This window comes from Camelus bactrianus, chromosome 2 (genome assembly GCF_048773025.1).
Source record: "Camelus bactrianus isolate YW-2024 breed Bactrian camel chromosome 2, ASM4877302v1, whole genome shotgun sequence".
Taxonomy (NCBI): domain Eukaryota; kingdom Metazoa; phylum Chordata; class Mammalia; order Artiodactyla; family Camelidae; genus Camelus; species Camelus bactrianus.
The window spans coordinates 4458186-4481434 of record NC_133540.1 but is presented as its reverse complement, the minus strand read 5'-3'; positions in this window follow the sequence as shown (position 1 = coordinate 4481434).

Here is a 23249-nt window from a genome sequence, read left to right as displayed (position 1 = left end):
CTCCTTTCCCCGGCAGCCCGCACTGGGAGGGACTGCGGGAAGATACTCGAAGGGCTCCTAGGAGATCCCGGGTGCTGCAGACAGAAGACGGAACCTCCCCACACTCAGAATTCCGGAACACGGCTGACTGTGTAGGTGAGGTTTAGGGTCGCCCTCCACGAAGCTTCCTGGTGTCACAGGTGTTCCTTTGCAAGGGGAAGTCCGCTAATTACCTCCCCTGTTCATGGGGAGGCACTAGATGCTACCTGCGTTTCCAGACTAACCCCCGCCTTTCCCCGGCTGCCCGCAATGGGAGGGACTCTGGGAAGACTATCGAAGGGCTCCTAGGAGATCCCGGGTGCTGCATACAGAAGACGGAACCTCCCCACACTCAGAATTCCGGAACACGGATGACTGTGTGGGTGAGGTTTAGGGCCGCCTTCCACGCAGCTTCCTGGTGTCACAGGTGTTCCCTCGCAGGGGGAAGTCAGCTAATTACCTCCCCTGTCCTGGGGAGGCACTAGATGCTACCTGCTTTTCCAGCACAAGCCCCGCCTTTCCCCGGCTGCCTGCACTGGGAGGGACTCTGAGAATACTCTCGAAGCGCTACTAGGAGATCCCGGGTGCTGCAGACAAAAGACGGAACCTCCCCACACTCAGAATCCCGGAACACGTGTGACTGTGTGGGGGAGGTTCGGGGCCGCCCTCCACGCAGCTCCCTGTTGTCACAGGTGTTACCTGGCAGGGGGAAGTCCGCTAATTATCTCCCTTGTCCATGGGGAGGCACTAGATGCTACCTGCTTTTCCAGCCCAACCCCCGCCTTTCCGCGGCAGCCCGCACAGGGAGGGACTGGGGGAAGAGACTCGAATGGCTCCTAGGAGAACCCGGGTGCTGCAGACATAAGACGGATCCTCCCCACAATCAGAATTCCGGAACACTGCTGACTGTGTGGGGGAGGTTCGGGGCCACCCTCCACGAAGCTGCCTGGTGTCACAGGTGTTCCCTGGCAGGGGGAGGTCCGCTAATTACCTCCCCTGTCCAGGGGGAGGCACTAGATGCTACCTGCTTTTCCAGCCCAACCCCCGCCTTTCCACGGCAGTACGCACTGGGAGGGACTCGGGGAAGACACTCGAAGGGCTCCTAGGAGATCCCGGGTGCTGCATACAGAAGACGGAACCTCCAAACACTCAGAATTCCGGAACACGGCTGACTGTGTGGGTGAGGTTTAGGGCCGCCCTCCACGCAGCTTCCTGGTGTCACAGGTGTTCCCTCGCAGGGGGAAGTCCGCTAATTACCTCTCCTGTCCAGGGGGAGGCACTAGATGCTACCTGCGTTTCCAGCCCAACCCCCGCATTTCCACGGCAGCACGCACTGGGAGGGACTCGGGGAAGACACTCGAAGGGCTCCTACGAGATCCCGAGTGCTGCAGAGAGAAGAAGGAACCTCCCCACACTCAGAATTCCGGAACACGGCTGACTGTGTGGGTGAGGTTCGGGGCCGCCCTCCACGCAGCTGCCTGGTGTCACAGGTGTTCCCTCGCAGGGGGAAGTCCGCTAATTACCTCCCCTGTCCAGGGGGAGGCACTAGATGCTACCTGCGTTTCCAGACCAACCCCCGACTTTCCCCGGCCGCCCGCACTGGGAGGGACTCGGGAAGACACTCGAATGGCTCCTAGGAGATCCCGGGTGCTGCAGACAGAAGACGGAACCTCCACACATTCAGAATTCCGGAACACGGCTGACTGTGTGGTTGAGGTTTAGGGCCGCCCTCCACGCAGCTTCCTGGTGTCCCAGGTGTTCCTTTGCAAGGGGAAGTCCGCTAATTACCTCCCCTGTCCATGGGGAGGCACTAGATGCTACCTGCGTTTCCAGACTAACCCCCACTTTCCCCGGCTGCCCATAATGGGAGGGAATCTGGGAAGACTCTCGAAGGGCTCCTTGGAGATCCCGGGTGCTGCATACAGAAGACGGAACATCCCCACACTCAGAATTCCGGAACACGGCTGACTGTGTGGGTGAGGTTTAGGGCCGCCCTCCACGCAGCTTCGTGGTGTCACAAGTGTTCCCTCGCAGGTGGAAGTCCGCTAATTACCTCCCCTGTCCATTTGGAAGCACTAGATGCTACCTGACTTTCCAGCCAAACCCCCGCCTTTCCCCGGCAGCCCGCACTGGGAGGGACTCGTGTAAGTCACACGAATGGCTCCTAGGATATCCCGGGTGCTGCAGACAGAGACGGAACCTCCCCACACTCAGAATTCTGCAACACGGCTGACTGTGTGGGTGAGGTTTAGGGCCGCCCTCCACGCAGCTTCCTGGTGTCACAGGTGTTCCCTGGCTGGGTGAAGTCCGCTAATTACCTCCCCTGTCCATGGGGAGGCACTAGATGCTTCCTGCGTTTCCAGCTCAACCCCCGCATTTCCCCGGATGCCCGCACTGGGAGGGACTCGGGGAAGACTCTTGAAGGGCTCCTAGGAGATCCCGGGTGCTGCAGACAAAAGACGGAACCTCGCCACACTCAGAATCCGGAACGCGGCCGAGTGGTTGGGTGAGGTTTGGGGCCGCCCTCCGTGAAGCTGCCTGGTGTCACAGGTGTTCCCTGTCAGGGGAAAGTCTGCAAATTACCTGATCTTTCCAGGGGGAGACACTAGATGCTACCTGCGTTTCCAGCCCAACCCCCGCCTTTCCACGGCAGTACGCACTGGGAGGGACTCGGGGAAGACACTCGAAGGGCTCCTAGGAGATCCCGGGTGCTGCATACAGAAGACGGAACCTCCAAACACTCAGAATTCCGGAACACGGCTGACTGTGTGGGTGAGGTTTAGGGCCGCCCTCCACGCAGCTTCCTGGTGTCACAGGTGTTCCCTCGCAGGGGGAAGTCCGCTAATTACCTCTCCTGTCCAGGGGGAGGCACTAGATGCTACCTGCGTTTCCAGCCCAACCCCCGCATTTCCACGGCAGCACGCACTGGGAGGGACTCGGGGAAGACACTCGAAGGGCTCCTACGAGATCCCGAGTGCTGCAGAGAGAAGAAGGAACCTCCCCACACTCAGAATTCCGGAACACGGCTGACTGTGTGGGTGAGGTTCGGGGCCGCCCTCCACGCAGCTGCCTGGTGTCACAGGTGTTCCCTCGCAGGTGGAAGTCCGCTAATTACCTCCCCTGTCCATTTGGAAGCACTAGATGCTACCTGCGTTTCCAGCCAAACCCCCGCCTTTCCCCGGCAGCCCGCACTGGGAGGGACTCGTGTAAGTCACACGAATGGCTCCAAGGATATCCCGGGTGCTGCAGACAGAGACGGAACCTCCCCACACTCAGAATTCTGGAACACGGCTGACTGTGTGGGTGAGGTTTAGGGCCGCCCTCCACGCAGCTTCCTGGTGTCACAGGTGTTCCCTGGCTGGGTGAAGTCCGCTAATTACCTCCCCTGTCCATGGGGAGGCACTAGATGCTTCCTGCGTTTCCAGCTCAACCCCCGCATTTCCCCGGATGCCCGCACTGGGAGGGACTCGGGGAAGACTCTTGAAGGGCTCCTAGGAGATCCCGGGTTCTGCAGACAAAAGACGGAACCTCGCCACACTCAGAATCCGGAACGCGGCCGAGTGGTTGGGTGAGGTTTTGGGCCGCCCTCCGCGAAGCTGCCTGGTTTCACAGGTGTTCCCTGGCAGGGGAAAGTCTGCAAATTACCTGATCTTTCCAGGGGGAGACACTAGATGCTACCTGCATTTCCAGCCCAACCCCCACCTTTCCCCTGGATCCCGCACTAGGAGACACTCGGGGAAGACACGCGGAGGGCTCCTGGGAGAACCCACGCTCTGCAGACAGATAACGGATCCTCGCCACACTCAGAATACCGGAAAACGGCCGAGGGGGTGCGGGATGTTTGGGCCGACCTCCTCGCAGCTGGCTGGTGTCACAGGTGTTCGCTGGCAGGGGGAAGTCCGCTAATTACCTGGTCTGTCTAGAGGGAGGCACTAGAGGCTACGTGCATTTCCAGCCCAAACCCGGCATTTCCCCGGCAGCCCGCACTAGGTGACACACGGGGAAGACAAGCGGAGTGCTGCTAGGAGATATCAGGCGCTGTAGACAGAGTACGGAACCTCGCCACACTCAGAATATCGGAACGAGGCCCAGTGGGTGGCGGAATTTTGGGGCCACCATCCATGAAGCTGCCTGGTGTCACAGGTGTTCCCTCGCAGGGTGAAGTCCGCTAATTACCTCCCCTGTCCATGGGGAGGCACTAGATGCTACCTGCGTTTCCAGCCCAACCCCCGCCTTTCCACGGCCGCCCGCACTGGGAGGGACTCGGGGAAGACACTCGAATGGCTCCTAGGACACCCCGGGTGCTGCAGACAGAAGACGGATCCTCCCCACACTCAGAATACCGGAACACGGCTGACTGTGTGGGTGAGGTTCAGGGCCGCCCGCCACGCAGCTTCCTGGTGTCACAGGTGTTCCTTTGCAAGGGGAAGTCCGCTAAATACCTCCCCTGTCCATGGGGAGGCACTAGATGCTACCAGCGTTTCCAGACACCCCCCGCCTTTCCCCGGCTTCCCGCAATGGGAGGGACTCGGGGAAGAATCTCGAAGGGCTCCTAGGAGATCCCGGGTGCTGCAGACAGAAGACGGAACCTCCCCACACTCAGAATTCCGGAACACGGCTGACTGTGTAGGTGAGGTTTAGGGACTCCCTCCACGCAGCTTCCTGGTGTCACAGGTGTTCCCACGCAGGGGGAAGTCCGATAATTACCTCCCCTGTCCATGGGGAGGCACTAGATGCTACCTGCGTTTCCAGCCCAAACCCCTCCTTTCCCCGGCAGCCCGCACTGGGAGGGACTGCGGGAAGATACTCGAAGGGCTCCTAGGAGATCCCGGGTGCTGCAGACAGAAGACGGAATCTCCCCACACTCAGAATTCCGGAACACGGCTGACTGTGTAGGTGAGGTTTAGGGTCGCCCTCCACGAAGCTTCCTGGTGTCACAGGTGTTCCTTTGCAAGGGGAAGTCCGCTAATTACCTCCCCTGTCCATGGGGAGGCACTAGATGCTACCTGCGTTTCCAGACTAACCCCCGCCTTTCCCCGGCTGCCCGCAATGGGAGGGATTCTGGGAAGACTATCGAAGGGCTCCTAGGAGATCCCGGGTGCTGCATACAGAAGACGGAACCTCCCCACAATCAGAATTCCGGAACACGGCTGACTGTGTGGGTGAGGTTTAGGGCCGCCTTCCACGCAGCTTCCTGGTGTCACAGGTGTTCCCTCGCAGGGGGAAGTCAGCTAATTACCTCCCCTGTCCATGGGGAGGCACTAGATGCTACCTGCTTTTCCAGCACAACCCCCGCCTTTCCCCGGCTGCCTGCACTGGGAGGGACTCTGAGAAAACTCTGGAAGGGCTCCTAGGAGATCCCGGGTGCTGCAGACAAAAGACGGAACCTCCCCACACTCAGAATCCCGGAACACGTGTGACTGTGTGGGGGAGGTTCGGGGCCGCCCTCCACGCAGCTCCCTGTTGTCACAGGTGTTCCCTGGCAGGGAGAAGTCCGCTAATTATCTCCCTTGTCCATGGGGAGGCACTAGATGCTACCTGCTTTTCCAGCCCAACCCTCGCCTTTCCGCGGCAGCCCGCACAGGGAGGGACTGGGGGAAGAGACTCGAATGGCTCCTAGGAGAACCCGGGTGCTGCAGACATAAGACGGATCCTCCCCACAATCAGAATTCCGGAACACTGCTGACTGTGTGGGGGAGGTTCGGGGCCACCCTCCACGCAGCTGCCTGGTGTCACAGGTGTTCCCTGGCAGGGGGAGTTCCGCTAATTACCTCCCCTGTCCATGGGGAGGCACTAGATGCTACCTGCGTTTCCAGCACAACCCCCGCATTTCCCTGGATGCCCGCACTGGGAGGGACTCGGGGAAGACTCTCGAAGGTCTCCTAGGAGATCCCGGGTGCTGCAGACAAAAGACGGAACCTCCCAACCCTCAGAATCCTGGAACACGGCTGACTGTAAGGGAGAGTTTCGGGGCCGCCCTCCACGAAGCTGCCTGGTGCCACAGGTGTTCCCTGGCAGGGGGAAGTCCGCTAATTATCTCCCGTGTCCATGGGGAGGCACAAATGCCACCTGCTTTCCCAGCCAAACCCCCGCCTTTCCCCAGCAGCCCGCACAGTAAGGAACTGGGGGAAGACACTCGAAGGGCTCCTAGGAGAACCCGGGTGCTGCAGACAGAAGACGGAACCTCCCAACACTCAGAATTCCGGAACACGGGTGACTGTGTGGGTGAGGTTTAGGGCGGCACTCCACGCAGCTTCCTGGTGTCACAGGTGTTCCCTCGCAGGGGGAAGTCCGATAATTACCTCCCCTGTCCATGGGGAGGCACTAGAAGCTACCTGCTTTTCCAGCCCAACCCCCGCCTTTCCCCGGCAGCCCGCACTGGGAGGGACTTGGGGAAGACACTCGAAAGGCTCCTATGAGATCCCGGGTGCTGCAGACAAAAGATGGAACCTCCCCACACTCAGAATCCCAGAACACGGCTGACTGTGTAGGGGAGGTTCGGGGCCGCCCTCCAAGAAGCTTCCTGGTGTCACAGGTGTTCCCTGGCATGGGGAAGTCCGCTAATTACCTCCCCTGTCCATGTGGAGGCCCAAATGCTACCTGCGGTTCCAGCCAAACCCCCGCCTTTCCCCGGCAGCCCGCACTGGGAGGGACTTGGGGAAGACACTCGAAAGGCTCCTATGAGATCCCGGGTGCTGCAGACAAAAGATGGAACCTCCCCACACTCAGAATCCCAGAACATGGCTGACTGTGTAGGGGAGGTTCGGGGCCGCCCTCCAAGAAGCTTCCTGGTGTCACAGGTGTTCCCTGGCAGGGGGAAGTCCGCTAATTACCTCCCCTGTCCATGTGGAGGCCCAAATGCTACCTGCGGTTCCAGCCAAACCCCCGCCTTTCCCCGGCAGCCCGCACTGGGAGGGACTCGGGGAAGACACTCGAAGTGCTCCTAGGAGATCCCGGGTGCTGCAGACAGAAGACGGAACCTCCCCACACTCAGAATTCCGGAACACGGCTGACTGTGTGGGGGAGGTTTGGGGCCGCCCTCCACGCAGCTGCCTGGTGTCTCAGGTGTTCCCTGGCAAGGGGAAGTCCGCTAATTACCTCCCATGTCCTTGGGGAGGCACTACATGCTACCTGCTATTCCAGCCCAACCCCCGCCTTTCCCTGGCAGCCCGCAATGTGAGGGACTCGCGGAAGATACTCGAAGGGCTACAATTAGAACCCGGGTGCTGCAGACATAAGACGGAACCTCCCCACACTCAGAATTCCGGAACACGGCTGACTGTGTGGGGGAGGTTCGGGGCCGCCCTCCACGCAGCTGCCTGGTGTCACAGGTGTTCCCTGGCAGGGGGAAGTCCGCTAATTACCTCCCCTGTCCATGGGGTGGCACTAGATTCTACCTGCGTTTCCAGCCCAACCCCCGCCTTTCCCCGGCTGCCCGCACTGGGAGGGACTCGGGGAAGACTCTCGAAGGGCTCCTAGGAGATCCCTGGTGCTGCAGACAAAAGACGGAACCTCCACAAACTCAGAATCCCGGAACACGGCTGACTGTGTGGGAGAGATTCGGGGCCGCCCTCCACGCAGCTGCCTGGTGTCACAGGTGTTCCCTGGCAGGGGGATGTCCGCTAATTACCTCCCCTGTCCATGGGGAGGCACTAGATGCTACCTGCGTTTCCAGCACAACCCCCGCCTTTCCCCGGCAGCCCGCAGTGGGAGGGACTCGGGGAAGACACTCGAATGGCTCCTACGAGATCCCGGGTGCTGCAGACAGAAGACGGAACCTCCCCACATTCAGAATTCCGGAACACAGCTGACTGTGTGGGTGAGGTTTAGGGCCGCACTCCACGCAGCTTCCAGGTTTCACAGGTGTTCCCTGGCAGGGGGAAGTCCGCTAATTACCTCCCCTGTCCATGGGGAGGCACTAGATGCTACCTGCGTTTCCAGTCCAACCCCCGCCTTTCCCCGGCAGCCCGCACTGGGAGGGACTCGGGGAAGAGAGTCGAAGGGCTCCTAGGAGATCCAGGGTGCTGCAGACAGAAGACGGAACCTCCCCACACTCAGAATTCCGGAACACGGCTGACTGTGTGGGTGAGGTTTAGGGCCGCCCCCATGCAGCTTCCTGATCTCACAGGTGTTCCCTCGCAGGGGGAATTCCGCTAATTGCCTCCCCTGTCCATGGGGAGGCACTAGATGCTACCTTCGTTTCCAGCCCTACCCCGCGTTTCCCCGGCTGCCCGCACTGTGAGGGACTCTGGGAAGACTCGAAGGGCTCCAAGGAGATCCCGGGTGCTGCAGACAAAAAACGGAACCTCCCCACACTCAGAATCCCGGAACATGGCTGACTGTGTGAGGGAGGTTCGGGGCCGCCCTCCACGCAGCTGCCTGGTGTCACAGGTGTTCCCTGGCAGGGGGAAGTCCGCTAATTACCTCCCTTGTCCATAGGGAGGCACTAGATGCTACCTGCTTTTCCAGCCCAACCCCCGCCTTTCCCCAGCAGCCCTCACAGGTAGGGACTGGGGGAAGACACTCTAAGGGCTCCTAGGAGAACCCGGGTGCTGCAGAGAGAAGACGGATCCTCCCCACACTCAGAATTCCGGAACATGGATGACAGTGTGGGGGACGTTCGGGGCCGCCCTCCACAGAGCTGCCTGGTGTCACAGGTGTTCCCTGGCAGGGGGAAGTCCGCTACATACCTCCCCTGTCCATTGGGAGGCACTAGATGCTACCTGCGTTTCCAGCCCAACCCCCGCCTTTCCCCGGCTGCCCGCACTGGGATGGACTCGGGGAAGACTCTCGAAGGGCTCCTAGGAGATCCCGGGTGATGCAGACAAAAGACGGAACCTCCCCACACTCAGAATTCCGGAACCCGGGTGACTGTGTGGGTGAGGTTAATAGCCGCCCTCCACGCAGCTTCCTTGTGTCAGTTGTTCCCTGGCAGGGGGAAGTCCGCTAATTACCTCTCCTGTCCAGGGGGAGGCACTAGATGCTACCTGCGTTTCCAGCCCAAACCCCGCCTTTCCCCGGCAGCCCGCACTGGGAGGGACTCGGGGAAGACACTCGAAGTGCTCCTAGGAGATCCCGGGTGCTGCAGACAGAAGACGGAACCTCCCCACACTCAGAATTCCGGAACATGGATGACTGTGTGGGGTAGGTTCGGGGCCGCCCTCCACAGAGCTGCCTGGTGTCACAGGTGTTCCCTGGCAGGGGGAAGTCCGCTAATTACCTCCCCTGTCCAAGGGGAGGCACTAGATGCTACCTGCGTTTCCAGAACAACCCCCGCCATTCCCCGGCATCCCGCACAGGCAGGGACTGGGGGAAGACACTCGAAGGGCTCCTAGGAGAACCCGAGTGCTGCAGACATAAGACGGAACCTCCCCACACTCAGAATTCCGGAACACGGGTGACTGTGTGGGTGAGGTTTAGGGCCGACCTCCACGCAGCTTCCTGGTGTCACAGGTGATCCCTCGCAGGGGGAAGTCCGCTAATTACCTCCCCTGTCCATGGGGAGGGACTAGAATCTACCTGCGTTTCCAGCCCAACCCCCGACTTTCCCCGGCAGCCCGCACAGGGAGGGACTGGGGGAAGACACTCGAATGGCTCCGAGGAGATCCCGGGTGCTGCCGACAGATGTCGGAACCTCCCCACACTCAGAATTCCGGAACACGGCTGACTGTGTGGGGGAGGTTCGGGGCCGCCCTCCACGCAGCTGCCTGGTGTCACAGGTGTTCCCTGGCAGGGGGAGTTCCGCTAATTACCTCCCCTGTCCATGGGGAGGCACTAGATGCTACCTGCGTTTCCAGCCCAACCCCCGCATTTCCCCGGATGCCCGCACTGTGAGGGACTCGGGGAAGAATCTCGAAGGGCTCCTAGGAGATCCCGGGTGCTGCAGACAAAAGACGGAACCTCCCCACCCTCAGAATCCCGGAACACGGCTGACTGTGTGGGAGATGTTCGGGGCCGCCCTCCCCGCAGCTGCCTGGTGTCACAGGTGTTCCCTTGCAGGGGGAAGTCCGCTAATTATCTCCCTTGTCCATGGGGAGGCACAAGATGCTACCTGCTTTCCCAGCCCAACCCCCGCCTTTCCCCGGCAGCCCGCACAGTGAGGGCCTGGGGTAAGACACTCGAAAGGCTCCTAGGAGGACCCGGGTGCTGCAGACAGAAGACAGAACCTCCCCACACTCAGAATTCCGGAACACGTGTGACTGTGTGGGTGAGGTTTAGGGCCGCACTCCACGCAGCTTCCTGGTGTCACAGGTGTTCCCTCGCAGGGGGAAGACCGCTAATTACCTCCCCTGTCCATCGGGAGGCACTAGAAGCTACCTGCGTTTCCAGCCCAACCCCCGACTTTCCCCGGCAGCCCGCACTGGGAGGGACTCGGTGAAGACACTCGAAAGGCTCCTATGAGATCCCGGGTGCTGCAGACAAAAGACGGAACCTCCCCACACTCAGAATCCCAGAACACGGCTGACTGTGTAGGGGAGGTTCGGGGCCGCCATCCAAGAAGCTGCCTGGTGTCACAGGTGTTCCCTGGCAGGGGGAAGTCCGCTAATTACTTCCCCTGTCCATGGGGAGGCACTAGATGCTACCTGCGTTTCCAGCCCAAACCCCACCTTTCCCCGGCAGCCCGCACTGGGACGGACTCGGGGAAGACACTCGAAGGGCTCCTAGGAGATCCCAGGTTCTGCAGACAGAAGACTGAACCTCCCCACACTCAGAATTCCGGAACACGGGTGACTGTGTGGGTGAGTTTTAGGGCCGCCCTCCACTCAGCTTCCTGGTTTCACAGGTGTTCCCTCGCAGGGGGAAGTCCGCTAATTACCTCCCCCGTCCATGGGGAGGCACTAGATTCTACCTGCTTTTCCAGCCCAACCCCCGCCTTTCCCCGGCCGCCCGCTCTGGGAGGGACTCGGGAAGACACTCGAATGGCTCCTAGGAGATCCCGGGTGCTGCAGACAGAAGACGGAACCTCCCCACACTCAGAATTCCGGTACACGGCTGACTGTGTGGGTGAGGTTTAGGGGTGCCCTCCACGCAGCTTCCTGGTGTCACAGGTGTTCCCTCGCAGGTGGAAGACCGCTAATTACCTCCCCTGTCCATGGGGAAGCACTAGATGCTACCTGCGTTTCCAGCCCAACACCCGCCTTTCCCCGGCAGCACGCACTGGGAGGGACTCGGGTAAGTCACACGAATGGCTCCAAGGATATCCCGGGTGCTGCAGACAGAGACGGAACCTCCCCACACTCAGAATTCCGGAACACGGCTGACTGTGTGGGTGAGGTTTAGGGCCGCAATCCACGCAGCTTCCTGGTGTCATAAGTGTTCCCTGGCAGGGGGAAGTCCGCTAATCATCTCCCCTGTCCATGGGGAGGCACTAGATGCTACCTGGGTTTCCAGACCAACACCCGCATTTCCCCAGATGCCCGCACTGGGAGGGAGTCTGGGAAGACTCTCGAAGGGCTCCTAGGAGATCCCGGTTGCTGCAGACAAAAGACGGAACCTCGCCACACTCAGAATCCAGAACGCGGCCGATTGGTTGGGTGAGGTTTGGGGCCGCCCTCCGCGAAGCTGCCTGGTGTCACAGGTGTTCCCTGGCAGGGGAAAGTCCGCAAATTACCTGATCTCTCCAGGGGGAGACACTAGATGCTACCTGCATTTCCAGCCCAACCCCCACCTTTCCCCGGGATCCCGCTCTAGGAGACACTCGGGGAAGACACGCGGAGGGCTCCTAGGAGATCCCACGCTCTGCAGACAGATAACGGATCCTCGCCACACTCAGAATACCGGAAAACGGCCGAGCGGGTGGGGGAAATTTGGGCCGACCTCCTCGCAGCTGGCTGGTGTCACAGGTGTTCGCTGGCAGGGGGAAGTCCGCTAATTACCTGGTCTGTCTAGAGGGAGGCACTAGAGGCTACCTGCATTTCCAGCCCAACCCCCGCCTTTCCCCGGCAGTCCGCACTGTGTGGGACACGGGGAAGACACTCGAAGGGCTCCTAGGAGATCCCGAGTGCTGCAGACAGAAGAAGGAACCCCCCCACCCTCAGAATTCCGGAACACGGGTGACTGTGTGGGAGAGGTTCGGGGCCGCCCTCCACGCGGCTGCCTGGTTTCACAGGTGTTCCCTGGCAGGGGGAAGTCCGCTAATTACCTCCCCTGTCCAGGGGGAGGCACTAGATGCTACCTGCGTTTCCAGCCCAACCCACGCCTTTCCCTGGGCGCCCGCAATGTGAGGGACTCGGGAAGACACTCGAATGGCTCCTAGGAGATCCCGGGTGCTGCAGACAGAAGACGGAACCTCCCCACACTCAGAATTCCGGAACACGGCTGACTGTGTGGGTGTGGTTTAGGGCCGCCCTCCACGCAGCTTCCTGGTGTCACAGGTGTTCCCTCGCAGGTGGAAGTCCGCTAATTACCTCCCCTGTCCATGGGGAAACACTAGATGCTACCTGCGTTTCCAGCCCAACACCCGCCTTTCCCCGGCAGCACGCACTGGGAGGGACTCGGGTAAGTCACACGAATGGCTCCAAGGATATCCCGGGTGCTGCAGACAGAGACGGAACCTCCCCACACTCAGAATTCCGGAACACGGCTGACTGTGTGGGTGAGGTTTAGGGCCGCAATCCACGCAGCTTCCTGGTGTCACAGGTGTTCCCTGGCAGGGGGAAGTCCGCTAATCATCTCCCCTGTCCATGGGGAGGCACTAGATGCTACCTGCGTTTCCAGACCAACACCCGCATTTCCCCAGATGCCCGCACTGGGAGGGAGTCTGGGAAGACTCTCGAAGGGCTCCTAGGAGATCCCGGTTGCTGCAGACAAAAGACGGAACCTCGCCACACTCAGAATCCAGAACGCGGCCGAGTGTTTGGGTGAGGTTTGGGGCCGCCCTCCGCGAAGCTGCCTGGTGTCACAGGTGTTCCCTGGCAGGGGAAAGTCCGCAAATTACCTGATCTCTCCAGGGGGAGACACTAGATGCTACCTGCATTTCCAGCCCAACCCCCACCTTTCCCCGGGATCCCGCTCTAGGAGACACTCTGGGAAGACACGCGGAAGGCTCCTAGGAGATCCCACGCTCTGCAGACTGATAACGGATCCTCGCCACACTCAGAATACCGGAAAACGGCCAAGGGGGTGGGGGATGTTTGGGCCGACCTCCTCGAAGCTGGCTGGTGTCACAGGTGTTCGCTGGCAGGGGGAAGTCCTCTAATTACCTGGTCTGTCTAGAGGGAGGCACTAGAGGCTACCTGCATTTCCAGTCCAACCCCGGCATTTCCCCGGCATTCCGCACTAGGTGACACACGGGGAAGACAAGCGGAGTGCTGCTAGGAGATCCCAGGCGCTGTAGAATGAGGACGGAACCTCGCCACACTCAGAATATCGGAACGAGGCCCAGTGGGTGGCGAAATTTTGGGGCCACCTTCCATGCAGCTGCCTGGTGTCACAGGTGTTCCCTCGCAGGGGGAAGTCCGCTAATTACCTCCCCTGTCCATGGGGAGGCACTAGATGCTACCTGCGTTTCCAGCCCAACCCCCGCTTTTCCCCAGCCGCCCGCACTGGGAGGGACTCGGGGAAGACAATCGAATGGCTCCTAGGAGATCCCGGGTGCTGCAGATAGAAGACGGAACCTCCCCACACTCAGAATTCCGGAACACGGCTGACTGTGTGGGTGAGGTTCAGGGCCGCCCTCCACGCAGGTTCCTGGTGTCACAGGTGTTCCTTTGCAAGGGGAAGTCCGCTAATTACCTCCCATGTCCATGGGGAGGCACTAGATGCTACCTGCGTTTCCAGAAAAACCCCCGCCTTTCCCCGGCTGCCCGCAATGGGAGGGACTCGGGGAAGACTCTCGAAGGGCTCCTAGGAGATCCCGGGTGCTGCATACAGAAGACGGAACCTCCCCACACTCAGAATTCCGGAACACGGCTGACTGTGTGGGTGAGGTTTAGGGACGCCCTCCACGCACCTTCTTGGTGTCACAGGTGTTCCCACGCAGGGGGAAGTCCGCTAATTACCTCCCCTGTCCATGGGGAGGCACTAGATGCTACCTGCGTTTCCAGCCCAACCCCCGCCTTTCCCCGGCAGCCCGCACTGGGAGGGACTCGGGGAAGACACTCGAAGTGCTCCTAGGAGATCCCGGGTGCTGCAGACAGAAGACGGAACCTCCCCACACTCAGAATTCCGGAACACGGCTGACTGTGTGGGGGAGGTTTGGGGCCGCCCTCCACGCAGCTGCCTGGTGTCTCAGGTGTTCCCTGGCAAGGGGAAGTCCGCTAATTACCTCCCATGTCCTTGGGGAGGCACTACATGCTACCTGCTATTCCAGCCCAACCCCCGCCTTTCCCTGGCAGCCCGCAATGTGAGGGACTCGCGGAAGATACTCGAAGGGCTACAATTAGAACCCGGGTGCTGCAGACATAAGACGGAACCTCCCCACACTCAGAATTCCGGAACACGGCTGACTGTGTGGGGGAGGTTCGGGGCCGCCCTCCACGCAGCTGCCTGGTGTCACAGGTGTTCCCTGGCAGGGGGAAGTCCGCTAATTACCTCCCCTGTCCATGGGGTGGCACTAGATTCTACCTGCGTTTCCAGCACAACCCCCGCCTTTCCCCGGCTGCCCGCACTGGGAGGGACTCGGGGAAGACTCTCGAAGGGCTCCTAGGAGATCCCTGGTGCTGCAGACAAAAGACGGAACCTCCACAAACTCAGAATCCCGGAACACGGCTGACTGTGTGGGAGAGATTCGGGGCCGCCCTCCACGCAGCTGCCTGGTGTCACAGGTGTTCCCTGGCAGGGGGATGTCCGCTAATTACCTCCCCTGTCCATGGGGAGGCACTAGATGCTACCTGCGTTTCCAGCACAACCCCCGCCTTTCCCCGGCAGCCCGCAGTGGGAGGGACTCGGGGAAGACACTCGAATGGCTCCTACGAGATCCCGGGTGCTGCAGACAGAAGACGGAACCTCCCCACATTCAGAATTCCGGAACACAGCTGACTGTGTGGGTGAGGTTTAGGGCCGCACTCCACGCAGCTTCCAGGTTTCACAGGTGTTCCCTGGCAGGGGGAAGTCCGCTAATTACCTCCCCTGTCCATGGGGAGGCACTAGATGCTACCTGCGTTTCCAGTCCAACCCCCGCCTTTCCCCGGCAGCCCGCACTGGGAGGGACTCGGGGAAGAGAGTCGAAGGGCTCCTAGGAGATCCAGGGTGCTGCAGACAGAAGACGGAACCTCCCCACACTCAGAATTCCGGAACACGGCTGACTGTGTGGGTGAGGTTTAGGGCCGCCCCCATGCAGCTTCCTGATCTCACAGGTGTTCCCTCGCAGGGGGAATTCCGCTAATTGCCTCCCCTGTCCATGGGGAGGCACTAGATGCTACCTTCGTTTCCAGCCCTACCCCGCGTTTCCCCGGCTGCCCGCACTGTGAGGGACTCTGGGAAGACTCGAAGGGCTCCAAGGAGATCCCGGGTGCTGCAGACAAAAAACGGAACCTCCCCACACTCAGAATCCCGGAACATGGCTGACTGTGTGAGGGAGGTTCGGGGCCGCCCTCCACGCAGCTGCCTGGTGTCACAGGTGTTCCCTGGCAGGGGGAAGTCCGCTAATTACCTCCCTTGTCCATAGGGAGGCACTAGATGCTACCTGCTTTTCCAGCCCAACCCCCGCCTTTCCCCAGCAGCCCTCACAGGTAGGGACTGGGGGAAGACACTCTAAGGGCTCCTAGGAGAACCCGGGTGCTGCAGAGAGAAGACGGATCCTCCCCACACTCAGAATTCCGGAACATGGATGACAGTGTGGGGGACGTTCGGGGCCGCCCTCCACAGAGCTGCCTGGTGTCACAGGTGTTCCCTGGCAGGGGGAAGTCCGCTACATACCTCCCCTGTCCATGGGGAGGCACTAGATGCTACCTGCGTTTCCAGCCCAACCCCCGCCTTTCCCCGGCTGCCCGCACTGGGATGGACTCGGGGAAGACTCTCGAAGGGCTCCTAGGAGATCCCGGGTGATGCAGACAAAAGACGGAACCTCCCCACACTCAGAATTCCGGAACCCGGGTGACTGTGTGGGTGAGGTTAATAGCCGCCCTCCACGCAGCTTCCTTGTGTCAGTTGTTCCCTGGCAGGGGGAAGTCCGCTAATTACCTCTCCTGTCCAGGGGGAGGCACTAGATGCTACCTGCGTTTCCAGCCCAAACCCCGCCTTTCCCCGGCAGCCCGCACTGGGAGGGACTCGGGGAAGACACTCGAAGTGCTCCTAGGAGATCCCGGGTGCTGCAGACAGAAGACGGAACCTCCCCACACTCAGAATTCCGGAACATGGATGACTGTGTGGGGTAGGTTCGGGGCCGCCCTCCACAGAGCTGCCTGGTGTCACAGGTGTTCCCTGGCAGGGGGAAGTCCGCTAATTACCTCCCCTGTCCAAGGGGAGGCACTAGATGCTACCTGCGTTTCCAGAACAACCCCCGCCATTCCCCGACATCCCGCACAGGCAGGGACTGGGGGAAGACACTCGAAGGGCTCCTAGGAGAACCCGAGTGCTGCAGACATAAGACGGAACCTCCCCACACTCAGAATTCCGGAACACGGGTGACTGTGTGGGTGAGGTTTAGGGCCGACCTCCACGCAGCTTCCTGGTGTCACAGGTGATCCCTCGCAGGGGGAAGTCCGCTAATTACCTCCCCTGTCCATGGGGAGGGACTAGAATCTACCTGCGTTTCCAGCCCAACCCCCGACTTTCCCCGGCAGCCCGCACAGGGAGGGACTGGGGGAAGACACTCGAATGGCTCCGAGGAGATCCCGGGTGCTGCCGACAGATGTCAGAACCTCCCCACACTCAGAATTCCGGAACACGGCTGACTGTGTGGGGGAGGTTCGGGGCCGCCCTCCACGCAGCTGCCTGGTGTCACAGGTGTTCCCTGGCAGGGGGAGTTCCGCTAATTACCTCCCCTGTCCATGGGGAGGCACTAGATGCTACCTGCGTTTCCAGCCCAACCCCCGCATTTCCCCGGATGCCCGCACTGTGATGGACTCGGGGAAGAATCTCGAAGGGCTCCTAGGAGATCCCGGGTGCTGCAGACAAAAGACGGAACCTCCCCACCCTCAGAATCCCGGAACACGGCTGACTGTGTGGGAGATGTTCGGGGCCGCCCTCCCCGCAGCTGCCTGGTGTCACAGGTGTTCCCTTGCAGGGGGAAGTCCGCTAATTATCTCCCTTGTCCATGGGGAGGCACAAGATGCTACCTGCTTTCCCAGCCCAACCCCCGCCTTTCCCCGGCAGCCCGCACAGTGAGGGCCTGGGGTAAGACACTCGAAAGGCTCCTAGGAGGACCCGGGTGCTGCAGACAGAAGACAGAACCTCCCCACACTCAGAATTCCGGAACACGTGTGACTGTGTGGGTGAGGTTTAGGGCCGCACTCCACGCAGCTTCCTGGTGTCACAGGTGTTCCCTCGCAGGGGGAAGACCGCTAATTACCTCCCCTGTCCATCGGGAGGCACTAGAAGCTACCTGCGTTTCCAGCCCAACCCCCGACTTTCCCCGGCAGCCCGCACTGGGAGGGACTCGGTGAAGACACTCGAAAGGCTCCTATGAGATCCCGGGTGCTGCAGACAAAAGACGGAACCTCCCCACACTCAGAATCCCAGAACACGGCTGACTGTGTAGGGGAGGTTCGGGGCCGCCATCCAAGAAGCTGCCTGGTGTCACAGGTGTTCCCTGGCAGGGGGAAGTCCGCTAATTACTTCCCCTGTCCATGGGGAGGCACTAGATGCTACCTGCGTTTCCAGCCCAAACCCCACCTTTCCCCGGCAGCCCGCACTGGGACGGACTCGGGGAAGACACTCGAAGGGCTCCTAGGAGATCCCAGGTTCTGCAGACAGAAGACTGAACCTCCCCACACTCAGAATTCCGGAACACGGGTGACTGTGTGGGTGAGTTTTAGGGCCGCCCTCCACTCAGCTTCCTGGTTTCACAGGTGTTCCCTCGCAGGGGGAAGTCCGCTAATTACCTCCCCCGTCCATGGGGAGGCACTAGATTCTACCTGCTTTTCCAGCCCAACCCCCGCCTTTCCCCGGCCGCCCGCTCTGGGAGGGACTCGGGAAGACACTCGAATGGCTCCTAGGAGATCCCGGGTGCTGCAGACAGAAGACGGAACCTCCCCACACTCAGAATTCCGGTACACGGCTGACTGTGTGGGTGAGGTTTAGGGGTGCCCTCCACGCAGCTTCCTGGTGTCACAGGTGTTCCCTCGCAGGTGGAAGACCGCTAATTACCTCCCCTGTCCATGGGGAAGCACTAGATGCTACCTGCGTTTCCAGCCCAACACCCGCCTTTCCCCGGCAGCACGCACTGGGAGGGACTCGGGTAAGTCACACGAATGGCTCCAAGGATATCCCGGGTGCTGCAGACAGAGACGGAACCTCCCCACACTCAGAATTCCGGAACACGGCTGACTGTGTGGGTGAGGTTTAGGGCCGCAATCCACGCAGCTTCCTGGTGTCATAAGTGTTCCCTGGCAGGGGGAAGTCCGCTAATCATCTCCCCTGTCCATGGGGAGGCACTAGATGCTACCTGCGTTTCCAGACCAACACCCGCATTTCCCCAGATGCCCGCACTGGGAGGGAGTCTGGGAAGACTCTCGAAGGGCTCCTAGGAGATCCCGGTTGCTGCAGACAAAAGACGGAACCTCGCCACACTCAGAATCCAGAACGCGGCCGATTGGTTGGGTGAGGTTTGGGGCCGCCCTCCGCGAAGCTGCCTGGTGTCACAGGTGTTCCCTGGCAGGGGAAAGTCCGCAAATTACCTGATCTCTCCAGGGGGAGACACTAGATGCTACCTGCATTTCCAGCCCAACCCCCACCTTTCCCCGGGATCCCGCTCTAGGAGACACTCGGGGAAGACACGCGGAGGGCTCCTAGGAGATCCCACGCTCTGCAGACAGATAACGGATCCTCGCCACACTCAGAATACCGGAAAACGGCCGAGCGGGTGGGGGAAATTTGGGCCGACCTCCTCGCAGCTGGCTGGTGTCACAGGTGTTCGCTGGCAGGGGGAAGTCCGCTAATTACCTGGTCTGTCTAGAGGGAGGCACTAGAGGCTACCTGCATTTCCAGCCCAACCCCCGCCTTTCCCCGGCAGTCCGCACAGTGTGGGACACGGGGAAGACACTCGAATGGCTCCTAGGAAATCCCGGATGCTGCAGACAGAAGACGGAACCTCCCCACACTCAGAATTCCGGAACACGGCTGACTGTGTGGGTGAGGTTTAGGGCCGACCTCCACGAAGCTTCCTGGTGTCACAGGTGTTCCTTTGCAAGGGGAAGTCCGCTAATTACCTCCACTGTACATGGGGAGGCACTAGATGCTACCTGCGTTTCCAGCCCAACCCCCGCCTATCCCCGGCTGCCCGCACTGGGAGGGACTCGGGGAAGACTCTCGAAGGGCTCCTAGGAGATCCCGGGTGCTGCAGACAAAAGACGGAACCTCCCCACACTCAGAATTCCGGAACCCGGGTGACTGTGTTGGTGAGGTTTATGGCCGCCCTCCACGCAGCTTCCTGGTGTCAGTTGTTCCCTGGCAGGGGGAAGTCTGCTAATTACCTCTCCTGTCCAGGGGGAGGCACTAGATGCTACCTGCGTTTCCAGCCCAACCCCCGCCTTTCCCCGGCAGCACGCACTGGGAGGGACTCGGGGAAGACACTCGAAGGGCTCCTAGGAGATCCCGGGTGCTGCAGACAGAAGACGGAACCTCCCCACACTCAGAATTCCGGAACACGGCTGACTGTGTGGGTGAGGTTTAGGGACGCCCCCCACGCAGCTTCCTGGTGTCACAAGTGGTCCCTTGCAAGGGGAAATCCGCTAATTACCTCCCCTGTCCATGGGGAGGCACTAGATGCTACCTGCGTTTCCAGCCAAACCCCCGCCTTTCCCCGGCAGCCCGGACTGGGAGGGACTCGGGGAAGTCACACGAATGACTCCAAGATATCCCGGGTGCTGCAGACAGAAGACGGAACCCCCCCACACTCAGAATTCCGGAACACGGCTGACTGTGTGGGTGAGGTTTAGGGCCGCCCACCATGCAGCTTCCTGGTGTCACAGTTGTTCCTTTGCAATGGGAAGTCCGCTAATTACTTCCCCTGTCCATGGGGAGGCACTAGATGCTACCTGCGTTTCCAGCACAAACCCCACGTTTCCCCGGCAGCCCGCACTGGGAGGGACTGCGGGAAGACACTCGAATGGCTCCTAGGAGATCCCGGGTGCTGCAGACAGAAGACGGAACCTCAACACACTCAGAATTCCGGAACACGGCTGATTGGGTAGGTGATGTTTAGGGCCGCCCTCCACGCAGCTTCCTGGTGTCACAGGTGTTCCTTTGTTAGGGGAAGTCCGCTAATAACCTCCCCTGTCCATGGGGAGGCACTAGATGCTACCTGCGTTTCCAGACTAACCCCCACCTTTCCCCGGCAGCCCGCAATGGGAGGGACTCTGGGAAGACTCTCGAAGGGCTCCTAGGAGATCCCGGGTGCTGCATACAGAAGACGGAATTTCCCCACACTCAAAATTCCGGAACACGGGTGACTGTGTGGGTGAAGTTTAGGGCCGCCAACCACGCAGCTTCCTGGTGTCACAGGTGTTCCCTCGCAGGGGGAAGTCCGCTAATTACCTCCCCTGTCCATGGGGAGACACTAGATGCTACCTGCGTTTCCAGCCCAACCCCCGCCTTTCCCCGGTAGCCCGCAATGGGAGGGACTGGGGGAAGACACTCGAAGGGCTACTAGGAGAACCCGGATGCTGCAGACATAAGAAGGATCCTCCCCACACTCAGAATTCCGGAGCATTGCTGACTGTGTGGGGGAGGTTCGGGGCCGCATTCCACGCAGCTGCCTGGTTTCACAGGTGTTCCCTGGCAGGGGGAAGTCCGCTAATTACCTCCCCTGTCCATGGGGAGGCACTAGATGCTACCTGCGTTTCCAGCCCAACCCCCGACTTTCCCCGGATGCCCGCACTGGGAGGGACTCTGGGAAGACTCTCGAAGGGCTCCTAGGAGATCCCGGGTGCTGCAGACAAAAGACGGAACCTCCCCACACTCAGAATTCCGGAACACGGCTGACTGTGTGGGTGAGGTTTAGGGCCGCCCTCCACGCAGCTGCCTGGTGTCAGAGGTGTTCCTGGCAGGGGGAAGTCCGCTAATTACCTCCCCTGTCCATGGGGAGGCACTAGATGCTACCTGCGTTTCCAGCGCAACCCCCGCCTTTCCCCGGCAGTCCGCACTGGGAGGGAATCGGGGAAGACACTCGAATGGCTACTAGGAGATCCCGGGTGCTGCAGACAGAAGACGGAACCTCCCCACACTCAGAATTCCGGAACACGGCTGACTGAGTGGGTGAGGTTTAGGGCCGAACTCCACGAAGCATCCTGGTGTCACAGGTGTTCCTTTGCAAGGGGAAGTCCGCTTATTACCTCCCCTGTCCATGGGGAGGCACTAGATGCTACCTGCGTTTCCAGCCCAACCCCCGCCTTTCCCCGGCCGCCCGCACTGTGAGGGACTCGGGGAAGACACTCGAATTGCTCCTAGGAGATCCCGGGTGCTGCAGACAGAAGACGGAACCTCCCCACACTCAGAATTCCGGAACACGGCTGACTGTGTGGGTGAGATTTAGGGCCGCCCTCCACGCAGCTTCCTTGTGTCACAGGTGTTCCTTTGCAAGGGGAAGTCCGCTAATTACCTCCCCTGTCCATGGGGAGGCACTAGATGCTACCTGCGTTTCCAGACTAACCCCCGCCTTTCCCCGGCTGCCCGCAATGGGAGGGACTCGGGGAAGACTCTCGAAGGGCTCCTAGGAGATCCCGGGTGCTGCATACAGAAGACAGAACCTCCCCAAACTCAGAATTCCGGAACACGGCTGACTGTGTGGGTGAGGTTTAGGGCCGACCTCCACGCAGCTTCCTGGTGTCACAGGTGTTCCCTCGCAGGGGGAAGTCCGCTAATTACCTCCCCTGTCCATGGGGAGGCACTAGATGCTACCTGCGTTTCCAGCCCAACCCCCGCCTTTCCCTGGCAGCCCGCAGTGGGAGGGACTCGGGGAAGTCACTCGAATGGCTCCTAGGATATCCCGGGTGCTCCAGACAGAAGACGGAACCTCCCCACACTCAGAATTCCGGAACACGGCTGACTGTGTGGGTGAGGTTTTGGTCCGCCCTCCACGCAGCTTCCTGGTGTCACAGGTGTTCCTTTGCAGGGGGAAGTCCGCTAATTACCTCTCCTGTCCAGGGGGAGGCACTAGATGCTACCTGCGTTTCCAGCCCAACCCCCGCCTTTCCCCGGCAGCACGCACTGGGAGGGACTCGGGGAAGACACTCGAAGGGCTCCTAGGAGATCCCGAGTGCTGCAGACAGAAGAAGGAACCCCCCCACCCTCAGAATTCCGGAACACGGGTGACTGTGTGGGAGAGGTTCGGGGCCGCCCTCCACGCGGCTGCCTGGTTTCACAGGTGTTCCCTGGCAGGGGGAAGTCCGCTAATTACCTCCCCTGTCCAGGGGGAGGCACTAGATGCTACCTGCGTTTCCAGCCCAACCCACGCCTTTCCCCGGGCGCCCGCAATGTGAGGGACTCGGGAAGACACTCGAATGGCTCCTAGGAGATCCCGGGTGCTGCAGACAGAAGACGGAACCTCCCCACACTCAGAATTCCGGAACACGGCTGACTGTGTGGGTGTGGTTTAGGGCCGCCCTCCACGCAGCTTCCTGGTGTCACAGGTGTTCCCTCGCAGGTGGAAGTCCGCTAATTACCTCCCCTGTCCATGGGGAAACACTAGATGCTACCTGCGTTTCCAGCCCAACACCCGCCTTTCCCCGGCAGCACGCACTGGGAGGGACTCGGGTAAGTCACACGAATGGCTCCAAGGATATCCCGGGTGCTGCAGACAGAGACGGAACCTCCCCACACTCAGAATTCCGGAACACGGCTGACTGTGTGGGTGAGGTTTAGGGCCGCAATCCACGCAGCTTCCTGGTGTCACAGGTGTTCCCTGGCAGGGGGAAGTCCGCTAATCATCTCCCCTGTCCATGGGGAGGCACTAGATGCTACCTGCGTTTCCAGACCAACACCCGCATTTCCCCAGATGCCCGCACTGGGAGGGAGTCTGGGAAGACTCTCGAAGGGCTCCTAGGAGATCCCGGTTGCTGCAGACAAAAGACGGAACCTCGCCACACTCAGAATCCAGAACGCGGCCGAGTGTTTGGGTGAGGTTTGGGGCC